The sequence below is a fragment of the Triticum urartu genome, chromosome 3, assembly GCF_003073215.2.
Source record: "Triticum urartu cultivar G1812 chromosome 3, Tu2.1, whole genome shotgun sequence".
Classification (NCBI taxonomy): Eukaryota; Viridiplantae; Streptophyta; class Magnoliopsida; order Poales; family Poaceae; genus Triticum; species Triticum urartu.
The window spans coordinates 42,311,140-42,328,804 of record NC_053024.1 but is presented as its reverse complement, the minus strand read 5'-3'; the positions used below and the strand labels follow the sequence as shown (position 1 = coordinate 42,328,804).

The window sequence follows — 17,665 nt, the reverse complement described above, 5'->3', positions numbered from 1 at the left end:
TAGTGATAAAGTAAAGCATTACATCGCGATTGCATTGCATACAATAAAGCGACAACCATATGGCTCCTGCCAGTTGCCGATAACTCGGTTACAAAACATGATCATCTCATACAATAAAATTTAGCATCATGTCTTGACCATATCACATCACAACATGCCCTGCAAAAACAAGTTAGACCTCCTCTACTTTGTTGTTGCAAGTTTTACGTGGCTGCTAAGGGCTTAAGCAAGAACCAATCTTACCTACGCATCAAAACCATGACGATAGTTTGTCAAGTTGGTGCTGTTTTAACCTTCGCAAGGACCGGGCGTAGCCACACTCGGTTCAACTAAAGTTGGAGAAACTGTCACCCGCTAGCCACCTTTGTGCAAAGCACGTCGGGAGAACCGGTCTCGCGTAAGCGTACGCGTAATGTCGGTCCGGGCCGCTTCGTCCAACAATACCGCCGAACCAAAGTATGACATACTGGTAAGCAGTATGACTTATATCGCCCACAACTCACTTGTGTTCTACTCGTGCATATAACATCAACACATAAAACCTAGGCTTGGATGCCACTGTTGGGGAACATAGTAATTTCAAAAAAAAAATCTACGCACACGCAAGATCATGGTGATGCATAGCAACGAGAGGGGAGAGTGTTGTCTACGTACCCTCGTAGACCGAAGCGGAAGCGTTGACGCAACATAGAGGAAGTAGTCGTACGTCTTCCCGATCCGACCGATCCAAGCACCGTTACTCCGGCACCTCCGAGTTCTTGGCACACGTTCAGCTCGATGACGATCCCCGGGCTCCGATCCAGCAAAGCTTCGGGGATGAGTTCCGTCAGCACGACGGCGTGGTGACAATCTTGATGATCAACCGTCGCAGGGCTTCGCCTAAGAACCGCTACAATATGACCGAGGTGTAATATCGTGGAGGGGGGCACTGCACACGGCTAAGGAACGATCACGAAGATCAACTTGTGTGTCTATGGGGTGCCCCCTGCCCCCGTATATAAAGGAGTGGAGGAGGGGAGGGCCGGCCCTCTCTATGGCGCGCCCTAGGGGAGTCCTACTCCCACCGGGAGTAGGATTCCCCTTTTCCTAGTCCAACTAGGAGTCCTTTCATGTAGTAGGAGTAGGAGACAAGGAAGGGGAAGGGAGAAGGGAAGGAAGGAGGGGGCGCAGCCCCTCCCCCTAGTCCAATTCGGACTAGGCCTTGGGGGGCGCGCAGCCTGCCCTAGGCAGCCCCTCTCTCTTTCCTGTATGGCCCAATAAGGCCCAATACTTCTCCCCCATATTCCCGTAACTCCCCGGTATTCCGAAAAATACCCGAATCACTCGGAACCTTTCCGATGTTCGAATATAGTAGTCCAATATATCGATCTTTACGCCTCGACCATTTCGAGACTCCTCGTCATGTCCCCGATCTCATCCGGGACTCCGAACTCCTTCGGTACATCAAAACTCATAAACTCATAATATAACTGTCATCAAAACCTTAAGCGTGCGGACCCTACGGTTCGAGAACAATGTAGACATGACCGAGACACGTCTCCGGTCAATAACCAATAGCGGGACCTGGATGCCCATATTGGCTCCTACATATTCTACGAAGATCTTTATCGGTCAGACCGCATAACAACATACGTTGTTCCCTTTGTCATCGGTATGTTACTTGCCCGAGATTCGATCGTCGGTATCCAATACCTAGTTCAATCTCGTTACCGGCAAGTCTCTTTACTCGTTCCGTAATACATCATCTCGCAACTAACTCATTAGTTGCAATGCTTGCAAGGCTTATGTGATGTGCATTACCGAGAGGGCCCAGAGATACCTCTCCGACAATCGGAGTGACAAATCCTAATCTCGAAATACGCCAACCCAACATGTACCTTTGGAGACACCTGTAGAGCTTCTTTATAATCACCCAGTTACGTTGTGACGTTTGGTAGCACACAAAGTGTTCCTCCGGTAAACGGGAGTTGCATAATCTCATAGTCATAGGAACATGTATAAGTCATGAAGAAAGCAATAGCAACAAACTAAACGATCAAGTGCTAAGCTAACGGAATGGGTCAAGTCAATTAGATCATTCATCTAAGGATGTGATCCCATTAATCAAATAACAACTCTTTGTCTATGGTTAGGAAACATAACCATCTTTGATTAATGAGCTAGTCAAGTAGAGGCATACTAGTGACACTCTGTTTGTCTATGTATTCACACATGTATTATGTTTCCGGTTAATACAATTCTAGCATGAATAATAAACATTTATCATGATATAAGGAAATAAATAATAACTTTATTATTGCCTCTAGGGCATATTTCCTTCAGGTTTTACCATTTGCCTAATCACAACTAAAACTTGCATAGGGACCGGCTAGCACCCGTGGACTTAATCCACCCCCGGGCCAGTGCTCCACATGAGTGTTGGTCCAAACTAGAGCACCGTGCAGGGCCGCCCCTTGGCAACTTGGGGTATTTGGTATATACATGTACGCTTCGCTCATCCAGTGTACCCTGACAACGAGACCGCGCAACTCCTATCAGGCTAGGTCGGTGCATCGGGAGGTCTTGCTGGACTAGTTTTACCATTGTCGAAATGTCTTGTGCACCGGGATTCTGAGTCTGATCGGGTGTCCCGCGATGAAGGATTGTCTCCACGGATCCTGAGCTTGTCATGGGCTAAGTTGGGACACCCTGCAGGGTTTAAACTTTCGAGAGCCGTGCCCGCGGTCATGTGGCATATGGGAATTTGTTAATATCCGGTTGTAGAGGACTTGAAGTAAACTCGTTTAAAATACACCAACCGCGTTGTGTAACCGTGACTATCTCTTTTTGGGGAAGTTCGAGAAGAGAACACGGTTGGGTTATGTTTGAACGTAAGTAGTTCAGGATCACTTATTGATCGTTACTAGTGTGCGACCGTTTGCATAGTTTCTCATCTTACTCTTGTATTCGTAAGTTAGCCACCATACTTTGCTTAGTCGCTGTTGCAACCTCACCACCTATCCTTTCCATACCCATTAAGCTTTGCTAGTCTTGATACCCATGATAATGGGATTGCTGAGTCCTCGTGGCTCACACTTTACTACACCAACAGTTGCAGGTACAGGTAATGCGATGATCATGACGCGAGAGTGATGTTTGCTTTTGTCTTAGAGTTCTTCTTCTTCTTCGTCGACTTGGGTTAGGTTCCTGGTCGGCAGCCTGGGCTAGCAGGGTGGATGTCGTTAGAGTTTTTGTTTGTATTTCATCCATACTTGGATGTTGTTCTACGTATGATGTATTGATGTATTCTTGCGACATTCGTATGTCTTGTATGTATCCCCATCTGTTATGTAATGGATCGATGTAATGATATCCACCTTGAAAAAGCGTGTCAATATGCGGTTCTATCCTTGGTGGGACATTCGAGTCCCTTTAAGATAGTGTCGCATATTGGGCGTGACACATATTATTTTAAGTAGGACCGAGAAAATATTTACTTAACTCTTGGTTACAAAATAATCTACAAAATTAGTGCAAATTTGTTTCAAATGACAAATTTAGTATTATATATCAAATACAGATGTATCCTAATATTTATCAACATTGCATCATCTAGTCAGTCTGTTAACATACAAGTTGTCATATCAAAATTAGCTCTCATGCAAGCACGCCGTTTGGGCCGGAATCTCCAGTCATGGATGCCAAGGAACAAAGAAGGGAATATAAAGACGAAAATCCTTTTATGAGCCCGGGCTCATCTGCAACCGTGTTGAATAAAAAAATCAGAACAAATACTAGAAAAATTCAAAAACTTCCAATTTTGTTCCCATGGTAGACAATTTGGTGCGTGAGATCCAACCCAATTTTCAAACGATTTGGAACACTGATGAGCAACTCTCACAAAAAAGACAAATTCGGGGTCTATAAAATAGTTTACTGTTCACGTACTGTTTTGACCTGATTTTGTCTTTTTTGCTGAGAGTTACTCAGATGTCCAAATGAGCTAATATTTGGAGCGAACCTCACGCAATAAATTTTCTACCATAGGGAAAAAATTGGAATTTTTTGAATTTTTCTAATATTGTTTTTATTTTTTCTAATCGGGTGCAGATGAGTCTGGGCACCGAATCACTGCACTCAAATAAAGAGCACTATGCACAAATGACAACTAAAAAAAGCAGGAGAAACTGAAAAAACTTTGTGGAACCTATAAAAATAAACATGCTTACAAAATATGCAACCATAACAAATGAAAACTAGAATAGAACACATTACAATTAACATGAATTGAAGCGCAATACATCAAGCAAATATTCAATTGTGATGGAGAACCTTGCATATGAGTTAGTACATCTACCTTTAATGTAAAGCACATGAAGCATGTAACGCAAGGGGAAAGACACGTTGCCCTGATTGACACATTAGGACGGAGGAGGCTATGGGCTTCCCAAGATCGACTTGATCACCCATATATAGGGCCTTGAGATTCGCTCCCCTGCAACACGAAGAACAAATATAAGAAAATAAGGAAATATAACAAGATAGAAGTAAAAGTAAAAGTAGTAAATTGATTTGTCAATTTGTGTGTTGTCTCATCAAAATCGGTCATCACCTCTCATCTATATATGAGGTGGCTGAACTTCCCATCTAAGAAAAAGTACTTAAATCCCGTCCAAAACTCCTTTGCTTTAGCCTTGGAGTTTGCTCACAAGCTTGAATAGAGATGAGCGAAAGAGCGAAATTGTTTGTCTTGACGAGATGATCAATTTTTATGTTGCAAACTTTTCCAATTGACATCATCTTGCACACGCTTTCCAGTAGGAAAAATTGGGCAACATACTATAATATTTCTGTACCGGGAGATTCCGGTGTCAATTTTTGCAACAAACATTGTAAAGTTCCTACTAAGTCCATATGCACCCCGGAGATCCCCTGGAGGATCCGAGGCAATTTTTATGCAAGTCTAGAAGTTGCATACGACCTCAGATTGAGATGATAGAAAAAAGCAAAATCATTCGGCTCAATAAAGCGAACAACTTTTATGTTGAACACCTCTTCATTTGAGGCCATCTTGAGGATGGAAGAATGCAAGACAAAATTTGGTGCCAACACAAGCCCCTTTGAACTTGTCATAACTCTCACATGTGTGCTCCGATTTGAGTTATCCTTATATCCATTCTAATCTTGTTGGAGAGGGCTATCCAATGGTGGTTTCTAACCTTTAATTTGACTTCATCTTCCAACAATCTCAGGCAAAAAAAATGTGTTCCTTACCATTTTCTTCTCATGCCATTTTTGAGGATCCACAATATCTATAACAATTCATACACCGTACATGCAAATTATGGCACCCTCAGTTCCATGATCCTACACCCTCCACGGGGCACCAGGATGCTCCCTACCATGACCATGTCGCTGCATCAATGTTGGTCACCTCTTGCACATATGACAGGAAGGAGCACAGGGAGCCTGGAGACTTCCATTGTTCACATGGGCAGCTGCAACTACTATACTGAGAGCGCAGGCTTGGTGCTACATGAGGTCTTTCCTTGGATCTAATTGGTACCGTTTCTTACCCGTCAAACATATTTGGTCACACTCACACGGTTTGTAGGGTGATTTTTGTAACTTGACCACAGTAGGTTAGAGGCAAAGACGCTTAAGGTATCATATCTAATTAGGAATCATCATTATATAACCAATGTCTATCTGTAAACGCACGCAACCGTGGAGCCGTATACAATGTTTGCCAGCGATGGGCAGCTTACTCAACCACTCAGTGCAGTGTAGACTACTGCAAGTAGAGAGATGCCAGGTGGGCCCGCTATCCATCCATAGAGTAGACTTTGTCAACTCTTGGATCCCAACTTGTCAAGCCAATGGCATAAAGAAGAAGGGAAGTCATTCTCATTTTGCACCAAAGTTCCGATCCCTGGCTTCCCTGCTCCTCCGCGCGCTCCATGGCAAACAGGTGCGTTCATTTTGGCAATAAGCTGAATGTCTTCCAGTTCAGTTTCTGTTCTATGATTGTATTACATCCCAATGATCACATGTGTGGATCTAGCCTTCAGTTATGTATATTTGTGATTCAAACTCATTCTCTCTTCATGCTCCTGGATGGAACTATATATGTTCAGATCTAGGTGTGGGGTTTTAATTTAGCCTTTAAATCATTCTAGTCTTCCTTTGACAAGCCAGCATATATGATTTGATCCTATTTTTTCCATGCATTAGGTCCACATCCTACAATGATGTTTGTTTGCGTCGATTAATGCAGGGTTTGATTGAACGCATCATCTTACAACTCGTAGCAGTACTCGCTCCCGTCGAATTCACGGCTAAACTCTGAGTTGGCATAGTTACCAAGGGAAATAACTTTAGCTTGGAAACAGTTGTGTACTCAGAAATGGGCGACAGACATATGCAACCTAATGTCCTAGAGCAAATACTCGATGGAAGCATGAAGCCTATGGATCTACGTTTAGCTCTTCTAGAGAACATCACGGACAATTTCTCTGTAGAGCGAAAAATTGGCGTCGGTGGATTTGGGACTGTTTACAAGGTACAATTTATTTCCCCAGTAGATTTACATTAAACTATCTCTACAACCAAAATGCCTATATATATATATATATATATATATATATATATATATGCTATCTATACGATATACGTCATTCGAAATGCTTACAAGACAAGTTAAACAGGGTGTTCTACGAAACGGGAATGTTGCTGTGAAGATGATGAACAGCCACTCAATCGATGAGAAGCCATTTCGTCGTGAGGTCAATAGTCTCATGAAAGTTAACCATATAAATACAGTTCGGTTCCTTGGCTTCTGTTCTAACACAGAGCATAAAGCTATACAAATTAGCGGATCGGAAGAATATATTTTTGCCGAGATAAGACAGCGATTGCTCTGTTTTGAGTATATCAGCAATGGAGGCCTTGATAAACATATTACGGGTACGACAATTAATATTGCTTGTCATGCAGACTTTTCCTTCCTTTTTATACTATAAGCACAGGGACAGCAGACAAATAAAAATATTTTGTCTTGCTGCATATAATTTATCATGCTCATATAAAATGCCGGAATATTTCTTCTGCAGATGAATTGAGGGGACTTGAATGGAGCACAAGGTTTGACATAATTAAAGGAATCTGTGAGGGCTTGCAACACCTTCACAAGGAAAATGGCATAATACATATGGACCTCAAGCCAACCAATATACTACTAGATGATAAAATGGTACCAAAAATCACTGATTTTGGCCTTTCGAGACTCGAAGAAAACTCATAAACTATGAGTACGCACCCTTTTTTATCACTGTACGTAAGCTCTGCATCAAGCGAACCAATTCCTTTACCAGCTGGCTTTTACTTGCCTAGCTTTGCATCAAACTGTTGTATTTTTGTGCAGAGGATATTGTGCTCCAGAATACCAATTCGATGGTAGGATGTCACTCAAGTCGGACATGTACAGTTTGGGCATCATTATCATTGAATTGGTGACGGAAGAAAAGGAGTTCCTGATAACAAAAAGAGAGAAGTGCATATTACACCCCCCCAACTCTAGCCCTAGTCTAATATACACCCCCCAACTCCAATACCGTCTAATATACACCCCCAACTCTCAAAACTGGCCATAATTCAACCCCCCCTCCCTGTTGACCGGTTTTGATCCAGTTTGACCGGTTTTGACTGAGTGAACAGTAAAAATAAAATTTTAAAAACCATAAATACTTTTTTTTGAAAAAATTCAAAAATGTTCCAAGTTTTTTGCACCGGGTGAACAGTAAATTAAAAAAACCACCTTTTCATCATGTTTGGACACCTGAGTAAATTCGAGATGTCCGTAAATTCGACTTTTTTTTTCAAAATTTCAGCTTGGTGAACAGTAAAATCGATTTTTTTAAAAAACCCTTTTTTTGCATGGATGATGTTTGAGCGCGTGGTGATTTTTTTGAATTTTTTCCCGAATTACTGTTCACAATGCTGAAAATTTTGAATTTTTTTTCGAATTTACGGACATCTCAAATTTACTCAGGTGTCCAAACATGCTGAAAAGGTGATTTTTTTTTGAATTTACTGTTCACGCGGAGAAAAAACTTGGAACTTTTTGAATTTTGTCAAAAAAATATTTTTTTTGTTTTAAATTTTTTTATTTTTACTGTTCACTCAGTCAAAACCGGTCAAACTGGGTCAAAACCGGTCAACAGGGAGGGGAGGGTTGAATTCTAGCCGGTTTTGAGAGTTGGGGGTGTATTTTAGACGGTATTGGAGTTAAGGGGTGTATATTAGACTAGGGCTAGAGTTGGGGGGTGTAATATGCACTTCTCTCTAACAAAAATGATGTAAGACGTTTTATCCCCGGCCGTATAGGTTGTCAATTTTCAGAAATATGTGCCAAAATTTTGCATTACACACAGTTGTATTCTGTCATTGTACTGCTAATTAGCTTACTCTCCACATATCTAGTTTAAATAACACTAGTCATCAGTTATGCGTTTGCACAAGCTAGCTCAGAATGTTGAGAAGTGTTAATTGTATATAAATGTAACATTAGTCATGAATATATACAGTAAGTAAAATCTTGAGCAGTTTTAATTCAATACAAGAACATGTATTAAAGGTAATAAACAGATTCTCTGGGTGTGACACCTTTCGAACCGGGCGAGGGGGTTACCTTTAATACATGTTATGTGCCTGCACCGCAGATGCAGCTTGCAAAGGTAGAGGGAGAAGGAGGTGTTGGCAAGTGTGTGTGTGTGTGTGTGAGAGAGAGAGAGAGAGAGCGGGTTTTAAAGAGATAAGTGGAAGTTAGAGATAGTTGGTTCCTTCAAATTTTAAGTATTTATTTGAGAATTAGCAGTGTTGGCTATGTATATATTCGCTAGGCACATATATAATTTTGCATTGTGTATCCATGTTATCATAGACTATCTTTGTGAAATGACAGGTACTTAGAAGGTGGATACACAGATGGAACAAATCAGGAAATAGAACACCCTTGTGTTATCAACAAGTTTCGAAGTGCATTGACATAGCTCTCCTTTGCCAAGCAAAAGACCCCTATGGGCGACCTTTTATATGGGAAATAATTGGCGATATAAACGAAATGGGATGTAAGAATGGGAAACTCAAGGATGTTAGTGAATCTACAATTGACAAGTAAGCTAGTAATCTCCTCAAGATACCTCTTAGCTTAGACTAGTACTTCCACCCTATTATTCTGTGCCAAGAATTCTTAAATATTAAAAAGGAAAGTATTCTACCTCTCCATCACAATATGTGGACAACCATGATTTACAAAAATGGTGCAAATTGGATCAAAGCCAAACAAGAAAGAATAACTAATTTTCATGATGTTGTAAGCTTGAGGTAGCATTGATCACAACATATGACATATAGTCCCGGTTCATAGGGCCCATTTGTCCCGGTTGGGGAACCAGGACTAAAGGGTCGGTACTAAAGCCCTATACCTTTAGTCCCGGTTCTTACACCAACCGGGATAGATGGGCCTCCACGTGCCGCTGCGGCGAGCCCAGGCAGGAAGGCCTTTGGTCCCGGTTGGTAGCACCAACCGGGACCAAAAGGCATCCATGCGTCAGCAGCTGGCAGGAGCTGAGGTGTTTTTGAAAGAGGGTGGTTTAGGGGGTTTGGGGGGTTAATTTAGGGTGTTAGCTAGCTAATAGAGAGAAGTGTTCTCTCTTATCTCCGTGTTTGGTTTACCAATGCTACTACTATGCCTAAACATGGCTTAAATTGTAGTGAAGGCAACATGTGTGGTGCATGTCGAAAATAATACTAATATCATAACTTGATCAAGTTTGGATTAGTACTACTTTCGAAATGCACCACATGTTGCCTTCACTTCAAACCAATCCATGTTCATTTCACGCACTGATATATAAAAACTCTTCATGCTCGCATCATGCTTCATCATAATAACAAGTCCTACTAATTATCATCATACAACTTCTACTCGTTATTAATAACAAGTCATACGATCATCATCCTCATAGTCATCGAACCAATCCAACTTAATTGTTCTTAGCACATGATCATCAGTATTAGGTAGGACCTAAATACCCTCTTTAAAGTAAAATAGCATAAAACAATATAGGCCCTGACTCTCCATTATGGAGAATGGAGATCATCCTGTCTCCAATTCTTGCGCTTCGCTTCCTTTTGCTTCCAAGTACCTCTTTACGACTGTCCATACATTTTTTCCATTCTGTGATTTCCATGTCTCCACTTCTTTTAGAAATCCGATATGGACAGGTGAGATTCGTAGGATGACCTGGATGTATGTTCAAAACATCAAGGTGACCATTCTGATACATCAGATGAGGCACACAATCATCCGGGATTTTTTATTGAAAAACATAGTAATAACTTCGTAGTTAGCAATGTAGTTAAGTTTTAAAAGAATTTATGCAAAAGATGCATGGATGTCATAATAGTAAAAAATCTTACCATGGCATCTCCATGGATGTTACCGTAGTTCAACACGTGCACTAGTGGCACGTATTGACCATAATGTGGAGGAGTTTTATTATAGATATTGTAATTCTTAAGATCAGTACAAAATGCGATCAGATGATTTTTCTCCTGATAAGTTAACTCAGAGCCATCGGTGTAGTAGGTTCTGTCTACCATGTTCCGCACATTGTTTGAACAATGAAAATAAGCTGTCAACTATTTTGAAATGAACAATATAAATTAGTTAATAACTATGTTTGAGAAACTCACATAGCGGTAGAATTGGAAGCGTATCAACAAGGACCCAAATGTCATATTGTCTTGGTCGATGTCAGGATCACCAAGATCCATGATGACAAGCATACCCTCATAAAAACCATACATCTTGCAAAGTGCTTCCCAATTTTTGCAACCAAAATAGGTTACGCTCTCGGAATTATACAAATTTACTTCAAAATCCACATCATGATGGGTCCTTAGGTGAATTTTCTTTGTTTCAAAATTTTCATGGTCTTCAAAATCCATCCTCTCCAAGACATAGCGTCTTGCATGGCATGGGATAAGCTACTCGAATTGTAAAAGATAAAAATTACACGTTGAAATAGTTGAGGTCATGCTTAATTACGAAAAAAACACTTTTCGTCGTTGCGTGCCGTTTCAACATCGAAGGTCTCCTGGAGCTTAATGCTGAAGCGCCGATCTTCGTCTAGGTGAGGCCTGTCGCACAGACCTCGGTCGTCGTTGCACCAGCTGCACTCCCCGGGAGACTTTTCATCGTCTGATGACGACATTTCCTATGTTCATAATTCAAATATTAAACTTGTACAATTCAATATATGTACTATAGAAATTAAAATAGATCATTATTATTCATCACGGGTTGACTATCGGTCTACCGAGTCTATATGGTGGAGACTCTCCCTCACTGATTCCTCTCTGACATTTGTGACCGTCGGTGATGGTCGTTACTCCTTCTTCCCCTAGTGCATAACAAAGGTTTAGCACCCGGAGAAGAAGGAGAAACGATCCCCACGAAAACAGTCAGGCTTCTTCGTCCTCTCTCATATATGGTGGAGCCTCGACATACTTAAAGTCAACCTGAAATATCGTTTAATTATCTTTCTAAAAAGGACATTTCGAGCGTTTAATTTTAGCATTCAAAGTAGGAGTAGTTTTCCAATTTGATAATTCAATAAGAAAAACCAAATTATAAAATAAATTAGTATTCAAATTAGCATGCATCCAATAAGCAAAACTACATCATCTCTTGCGTCCGTACATCATCGAATATTATCACTAATACACCTCGAATAGTATCATACATATAGCATCGCTAATACAGCTAGAACCGTAGCGGCCGACGGGTATCGGCGGGGGCGGTTGACACCCAAACAGAAGGAACCATCACAAGATCATAGCTGCAGTGAGATCCCTGAAGAACCTGCCAGGTATTGTCGAACCTGCCCTCCAACGCAACCATGTAGCGACGGACGTGCTCGTCCTCCTCGCTGACGTACCACCTCCGCGGTGTCCGAAAGCTTCGGCACCGTCACTGGCCCACGCGACCGCCACCAAACAAGGTTCGGGTCAACGACGGGCTGGCTCCTCACCAAGCTACGCCCCTGAAAGATAGCACCTCCCAATACCAGCCCGGCGGAGCCCACTCCCGGACATGGCCCCTCTAATCAAGCAGGCCTCCTCCGCCGAGTCGATGACAAGGATGCGAGATAGGCATTGTCGACGTCGATGCGGGAATAATTGCTTTAACTAAAAAAATAAACTAGTTCTATTAATTTTCTTATTACTAAAAACTATTTTTATAGTAAAATAAAGTAGTTTTATTAAATCAACTAGTTCAACTACTAAGCACTTACTATAAATAAAATAAAGTAGTACTTACTAAAAATAAACTACTTCTATAGTAAAATAAAGTAGTTTTATTAAATCAACTAGTTCAACTACTAAGCACTTACTATAAATAAAATAAAGTAGTACTTACTAAAAATAAACTAGTTTAACTAGTTCTATTATTTTTCTAACTAATTCTATTAAACACTTACTGAAAAACATCTAATTCAACTAATCTAAAATGCACACTAACCTAACATCTAATTCACTAATCTAAATCAGAGAATGTTCAAAAAAATAGTATTGCTTAGTTTTTTTAAAGAAATGTTCAAATAGAAAATTTAGTAAAAAATACATATATGAGAAAAAATGAAAAAAAGAGAGCCGGGGCGGCGGCGGCGGCTCACAACGGGGCCGGTCGGCGAGGGCGTGGGCGGCGGACGGCGACGGCGTGCGGGGGCGCGCGGGCCGGGGGCAGGGGCACGGGCGACGGCGGCGGCGTGGGCGATGGACAACGTCGTCGTGGGCGGCGGACGGCGACGGCGCGAGGCGTGGGCTCCGGGGCGGGGGCAACGGCGATGGCGTCTGGCAGCCTGGCGGTGTCGAGGAGGTCCTACGCGCGCGTCGTCGGGGGCAACTGCTAGACGAAAACTGAAATTTTCTAAGTGGTTGCCATATATACATGAAGCATTGGCTCCGGTTCGTGGCAGCAACCGGGACCAATGCCGCCCTTTAGTCCCGGTTGGTGCCATCAACCGCGACCAAAGGTCTCTTTTCAGCAGCCCAAAGGGCGAGAAACAGAGACCTTTGGTCCCGGTTGATGCCACCAACCGGGACCAATGCCCCCTTTTAGTCTCGGTTGGTGTCACAAACCGGGACCAAAGGGGGCATTGGTCCCGGTTCGTGGCACCAACCGAGACCAATGGCCTGCGCCTGCCAAAGCCGCGGTGGGGTGGGATGTTTAGTCCCACCTCGCTACCTGAGGAGCTGCCGCACCTGTTTATAAGCGCCGCCCTGCCATCTCTCTCGAACTCCTCTGAATTGCAGGCCTGTGGGCCTAATCTCACACTGCTATGCCTGTGGGCCTGCTGGGCCTTCTGCGGGCATGAATCCTGACCCAACTAGCTGGGTTCCTAGTCGTATTCAGGCCGTGGTGGCCCAGTAGATGGCACTTTATTTTTTCCCAGTTTTTTGTTTTCTTTTTTACTGTTGCTATTTTTATTTATTTTATTAAAATTTTCTTATTTTATTAAGTTTTATTTTATTTTATTTTGTGTCTACTTATTTATTAAAGTTTATTTTGTTTCTACTTATTTATTTTATTTTTTCTTTTGCTTTTTTTATTTATTTTATGAAAATTCTTTTTGCTTATAATGTTTTGAACAACAAATACTTTGATAATTTTAGTTGCATAAATTTTATATAATTTTAGTTTCAATAATACTTTTTCTATTAGAGTTTCATTAAAGTTTTCTAGTTCATTCTTTTTTCTACTAGAGTTTCATTAAAGTTTTCTAGTTCATTCTTTTAGTTTATTATTTTTTATATTAGAGTTTCATAAAAGTTTTTCAAATCATTCTTTTTTATATTAGTTCATTATTTGAGCTAAATGACCCTGAAATTCAAAAGTACTTCAGATGAACTCTGAAGAGGTTGAAAGTTGGCATGGTATTATCATTTCACCCACATAGGATGTGCTAAAAAGTTGAGAGGGTTACGGCAAAAACTGGATGCACTTCGTGTATATAAAACGGACAATCCCTTTCGAAGTATCAGGGTTTCGGACGAAAAATCATCTGTTACAAAGGGATTTTATTTTTTTGAACTTATTAGAACTGCAGACTTTTTATGTGTTCAAAATGCACCATTCAAAGGCACATCATCAATTTTCAACCCTTTCTGACTTCATTTGTTATTTTTCATGCATTTACTGATTTGTTTTGAGCTATATGACCCTGAAATTCAAAAGCACTTCAAATGAACTCTGAAAAGGTTGAAAGTTGGCATGGTATCATCATTTCACCCACATAGCATGTGCTAAAAAGTTGAGAGGGTTACGGCAAAAACTGGATGCACTTCGTGTACAAAATGGACAATCTCTTTCGAAGTATCAGGGTTTCGGACGAAAACTCATCTGTTACAAAGGTTTTCATTTTAGTTGCATAAATTTTATCTAATTTAAGTTGCATAAATTTTATGTTTTATTGATTATTTTTAGTTGATTCCTTTTCCAATTAGAGTTTTATTAAAGCTTTTTAGTTGATTCGTTTTGCTATTGTAGAATATTATAGTTTGTTTTAGTTTTGTTTGGGAAAAAACACCTTTGGTCCCGGTTCCAGACATCAACCAGGACTAATGGTGGTGGGCCAGGAGCAAGGTCCATTGGTCCCGGTTTGTTTCTGGAACCGGGACCAATGTTCTCAGACGAACCGAAACCAATGGCCCCCGAGGCCCAGCCCGCGCCCTGGCCTCATGAACCGGGACCTATGCCCCCATTGGTCCCGGTTCGTGTGTGAACCGGGATTAATGGGCTTGTCCTGCCTGGACCAAAGCCATGTTTTCTACTAGTGTCTGGTAGGTAGGGAATATAAATCAAGATAATGATTCATATCTTTTCTTACAGTTAAGCCCTTATTTGGACGATGGCATGCTTGTGGTTGAGCCGCTCGAGCTGCGTTTTCCCTATGACCTTAACAAGAAGATATCATGCTCACTTGAACTGACAAACGAGACAAATGCTTATAAGGCATTCAATATCGAGATGATGAGTCCCCTTCCATACTGCACAGAACCAGGAAAAGGCGTCGTGTCACCACGATCCAAGTGTAGTGTTAACGTAACATTGAAACCACATGACACGTCTCCAAGAGATATCCAACATGCATGCAAATTTATCATGCGAAGCACCAAAGTGGATGAGCTTCTTTGTTCTGAGGATTTAACCAAAGACATGTTCATTAAAGAGGATGGTAATGTGGTTGATGAGGTAAATGTGGATGTTGTTTTTGATGCACTACTGCGGACTGATATGCCACCGTTAGGTGTACTACATACTGGTCCAACACATACAGTTCCTGAGGTGAGTTTACTCAATATCCAAATATAAGAACTCATTTGTGTACTAACGCCATACGTTTTGATCCATTCAAAGCTTTATGTGCTTGTATATTATCATTCTATCTCCACACTAAAATATCCTTATTTTAAAATTTCCTTAATTGCAGCAACTTTAGTTAGGTTGCATCAACTTCCCACTAACTTCACATCTCACACCTAAGCCCTTTGTAACTCAAATTATTCCCGGCAGGTACTCTCACTCTCCCATGAGTCGGCTGAAACCCTAGTAACCAAGGTGGTGGATTTGACAGTTTCTTCAGGCGCACCGTCTCTTATACCGCAAGAAGATAATGGCATGTACGAAAGTCTAGACAGCAGCTGTCTTTAGTACCATCCATGTCATTTATAGACACACTAAAGACAGTTTCCGTAGTGTGTCATGTAAAATTCCGAAATGGAATGAAACTTAAAACTCAATTGATTAAACATTGTATTAATTAAATTTATGTGGTTTTCTTAGATAGACCTTGCAACATTACATATGAGTAGTGATTTCCTCTTGAAGACGTTATCTTTATGTACCACACTCGGTGTTCAGTTCCATGTTGTTCTAGGTTTGGATTTACTTTGGAGGTGTTGGCTATCACGAGACCATATGTTTATCTTGGGGTTTGTTATGCAATCTCGAGTCTGCTAACACCAGCGTTCCGATCCATCTGCGTCACCAGGCGCAACCGGAGAGCAACACCGACTTATGAAAGACCTTGGACCCTTGATCTCCCCCCAAAAGTCTAGCCTGTTAGCTCGGTATCCACAGAAGGTGGAACCCACCTTCCTGGTGGGCACCACGCTGGGATTCTCAACATCTTAGTTCTTACTAAGAAGAGTTCTAATACTATAAGCACATTTGGGTGCTATCATGCATGCTACAAATGCACAGTAGATCCATGGGAATATACTGAAGCTTTAAAGATGAACAGCTATACTGTGTATATTGAAAGTCGTGATTTCTTTTATATGAAGTCTTCCTTTTAATCGGGTGTCTCGCTAGCCAGTCGCATGTTACTTTGATACCATTTGCAGGTTGTTTACTGTAGCTTTCATATGGCGCTTCTAGCTTAGGATAGAGTAGGTTAGAGGTCAAGATGTTTAAGGTATAACATTTAACTAGCAACTTGTTTTATAGAACCAACGCTTATGTTAGACAGAGCAAGCATTTGTGGGATGTATACAATGATTGGCAGCAAAAAGAGCCAGAGATTGGGCAACTTAGTCAACGAAACATTTTTTTCTTCTATAATACGGAGCCAGCTGTCATGACATCCTGTCGGTAGTTAAGAACCTTTGATGATATCTCAAATGATTCCTACCTAACCCAATGTTTTTCCTTTTATGAGAGGGATCTTTGCCCTGATTTCATTGAATAAATCATATATTATGATCTTCCTTTTCAAAAATATAGTAGGCTCTTGGTGTTTTGGCTCCTAGGTGCATATGCACACATTGTCTAAATACACATTTTGAAAAGTTGAAAAATACGGAACAAAAACCCTACGGGTATATCCGGACATTCTATGTGCATGCACAAAGTTTCGGTGAAAAACAACATTTTTTGTGGCTTGCTTAAAAAAGATAAAGAAATGCAAAATGAATAGTTGTAATGAAGCATCAGAAATTGTCTTTTTTAGACAAGCCACAAAAAACCTCATTTTTCACCGAAAACTTTGTGCACACACATAGAATGTCCGGATATACACGCAGGATTTTTGTTCGGAATTTTCCAACTTCTCAAAATGTGTATTTAGACAATGGGTGCATATGCACCTAGGAGCCATTGCCAATTTCCGCTTACAAGGGAAGGTCTCAAAATAGCAAAGCAAAATGGAAAGACAAAATTATGTCTCCAAGATTACAAACATAACAACAGCATAAACATGTCTTAGCAGGACACTGCACACACTTCTGTTATGCCAACAAACATGTCCACCAGCGACGCAGAATATTAGCTACACGTACAATTTTCTCCAAGCAATAAATAAATCATACGTGTACCCAGCTAGCATCCATCTTCTGATCTATTGAACACCCTGGTGGCTACCGCGGCGAGTCTTCTAGATCGGTGTCGCAGAAGCTTCAGCTCATTTTCCTTCTGCAAACCAGCACATTCATCAATAAATTTAAATGACAAGTTAGTAAATCAAAGAAGTGGGATCGCCAGGAAAGACCCCCTCTGAAAGCATGCATTGTTGAGTATGCTTTCCTGATCGTCCAAACAGTACCAGCAATGTCAGCT

General features: G+C 41.1%; 2 long non-coding RNA genes across 2 annotated transcripts; both read left to right on the top strand.

Moving 5' to 3' along the window:
• The first annotated feature begins 5,873 nt into the window (after nucleotides 1-5,873).
• Nucleotides 5,874-7,530, top strand: LOC125547859. Its single transcript, XR_007300813.1, has 5 exons — nucleotides 5,874-5,950; nucleotides 6,257-6,541; nucleotides 6,687-6,945; nucleotides 7,092-7,311; nucleotides 7,403-7,530. It is a non-coding gene; the product is annotated as an uncharacterized LOC125547859 (long non-coding RNA).
• Nucleotides 7,531-8,935: 1,405 nt separating this feature from the next.
• Nucleotides 8,936-15,929, top strand: LOC125547860. The gene is made up of 3 exons (XR_007300814.1): nucleotides 8,936-9,153; nucleotides 14,939-15,394; nucleotides 15,623-15,929. It is a non-coding gene; the product is annotated as an uncharacterized LOC125547860 (long non-coding RNA).
• Nucleotides 15,930-17,665: the final 1,736 nt, after the last annotated feature.